The sequence below is a fragment of the Gossypium arboreum genome, chromosome 2 (assembly GCF_025698485.1).
Source record: "Gossypium arboreum isolate Shixiya-1 chromosome 2, ASM2569848v2, whole genome shotgun sequence".
Taxonomy (NCBI): domain Eukaryota; kingdom Viridiplantae; phylum Streptophyta; class Magnoliopsida; order Malvales; family Malvaceae; genus Gossypium; species Gossypium arboreum.
The window spans coordinates 56,559,646-56,562,334 of NC_069071.1; the positions used below are offsets into that span (position 1 = coordinate 56,559,646).

At 39.8% G+C, this 2,689-nt stretch overlaps 1 long non-coding RNA gene across 1 annotated transcript; it reads left to right on the forward strand.

Annotated features, from left to right (window-relative positions):
• The first annotated feature begins 519 nt into the window (after positions 1-519).
• On the forward strand, positions 520-1,639 carry LOC128285392 (uncharacterized). Its single transcript, XR_008275898.1, has 2 exons — positions 520-622; positions 1,344-1,639. It is a non-coding gene; the product is annotated as an uncharacterized LOC128285392 (long non-coding RNA).
• The last annotated feature ends 1,050 nt before the right edge of the window (positions 1,640-2,689 follow it).

Below are 2,689 nucleotides of genomic sequence, written 5' to 3' on the forward strand. Positions count from 1 at the left end.
TTAATCATGACCAAAATGATGGTGTTGTGATGTATTCGGTCATGGTATATCCATAAGTATGATTCATGCATGTTGCATGGTAGGTAAGATTTGAGCTTTGAATATGTGTTTGCACATGATGAATTGGTATGACATATATACTATTTCAAGGTATATATTTGCTTGGGATGATGTTTTCGGTTATGTAGTACATGAGAGATGTGTATTGAGCTACAATATGTAATGCGTTAGTTAGTAAAATGCATGCTGTTTTGTGTGGTATTAAGTGCATAATCGGCCTCAACATGGGCATGCATATTCGGCCACATGAGGGGAAATTGGTGTGCATGCATTCGGTTAGAGGCAAGCATATTGATGCCTATTCTTGGCTTAGAAAATTCGCTAAGAGGAATACTAACTAAGGTGTTGAGTTCGATTCATGATTTTGTACATATGCGACTTTGATGCCTAATGAGTAGATATTTATATATTGGCTAGGCATCTTGAATTCTCTTCCGATGCTCAAATGATAAAACCAATTTATTTGTTAAATTTAGCTCAAGAAGCTAGAGGTGGAGAATCAAGCAAAGGCAAAGGAAAGATAATCGAGTAGTCGATTGGAAATCGTTTCATCCAATATAAGGTAAGTCATAAAGCATATATTTGGCATTGATTTAAATGATCATAATATATATATGCAATTGTGTTTAATGAATTGATGTGTAAGTGGAAATGTGTGTGTATGGAATGATGCCATTGTTGAATGTATAAAGGTAGTAAAATGCATAACGATTGGTCTTGGCACTAAGTGTGCGGTGTAAATGGACACGGTGACAAGATTGGCACTAAGTGTGCGGATTTAAAATTTGTACAGCACTAAGTGTGCGAATTTGATTATATAGCACTATGTGTGCGAGCTGATTATATAGCACTAAGTGTGCGGACTTATTATATGCTTTTGCATCACTATTGGCACTGAGTGTGCGATATTATCGAGTTGATCACGGACAGCGGATCGGGTAAGTACCTCGAGCTCATGATGAATAGAAAATACGTCCATGCTTGGGGTTGAATTGGTAAGCCTTAAATCTATGTGATGATTGAAATTGTATGGTTGTGCTGGAAATTGAGTTAATGTGTAAAAATGCTTCGATTATCTTGTTGTGTAGAATATGAAATGTGGATGTATGAATTGGTACGAGATTGGACCGAAAGGTTCGAGGTATTATGGTATGGATTCGATATGGACGAGTACCTAGTTTCATTTGTTGTACATGTAGTAGTAATTTTATCAGTGGATTGACGAATGCTTATGACTTACTGAGTTGTAAACTCACTCAGTGTTTTCTTGTCACCCATTTTAGGTCACTGGGACTCGTACTGTTGTGTGCTCGGAACCGTCGTTGAAGTCATCACACCGGCTGAAATCTTGTGGTATTACTTTTTTTTGTTGTTGAAGAACATTTGGCATGTATAGGCTATTATATTTTGTCGATTTGTGGGATTGTAAACTTTAAGCCATGTGAAAATGGCCTATGTGGTCGTCGAGTGGGATGCTAGAACCTATAGCCACGAGTCTTAGAAACTCAAATTTTGTTAAGGTGGCCATAATTTGTGTCATGTATGATGGATGATTAAGGCCAAGGAAAAATTCATGAAATTGGCATAGTCTACTGCAGTAACTGTTGCGGACAGCAGCAGTGAGATGAGATTGAAAAATCACTAAAAATAGTATAAGTAGAATTAAATAGTGAGTAAATTATGGAACTGATCCTTGATGAATCTATTTTTATATGGACGAAACGAAACGACCATATGAGCAGTATACTGGGAGATATTAAAGTTCTCGTGAGACAGGGCCAGAACGATTTCTGGGTCCCCTGTCGTGACTTTGAAAATTTACCATAAATTATCCAGAAAGAATTAGGAGTCATGCCTTATATGTACAGATTCCATTTTGAGTCTAGTTTCATTAGAAACAAACGGCACCAGTATTAAAGCCCTGTACAGAAAGATATTCAAGTTGTAACGCGCGGAGGTCAGAGCAGTCGATCCCTGTAACATGGGTGACTTTAACTAATAAACTGTACCAATTGGCCCAACCAAAATTCTAAAAATAAATCCATGGATGGATATATGAGTCTAAATTCAGGAAAATTTACGAAACCAGTTTCCGAGTTTTGGAACTCGAGATATGATTTTAAGGCGACGGTGACGCAGTTTTCCAGCCTGTCCAGAAATGCCAAATTGGTCGGTACTTTAAGAGGATTTGTCTCGTTAACCCCTCGTGTCCGACACCGGCGTCGGTCACGAGTTAGGGGTGTTACACAAAGAGAGTGAAAGTACCAGTGATAACGTCAGGGGAGGATGCCTCCTCTCGTGCGCGGATAGCATATGCTCTAGCAGGAGCACGAGTCTCGGATCGAACAACCGTATCAGAGACCCCTCTCTGATTACCACCCCTACCTCCTGAAATCTTTGGGTTCACCTCTAGCCGTCGTCCCACTAGATCTTGCACCTTGCATCTTATTCTTCTCATCTAGCTCCGTGCAATCTCTAATGAAGTGGTCCCTCGAACCGCATCCATAACAGGCCCTATTAACAGACTTACCCCAACATTCACCTATGTGTCGTCTTCCACATTAGGGGCATTCGGCTTTTCTTGACGACATCGCCCACACTAGCTACCGAGGTAGCTCGTGAGTCCATC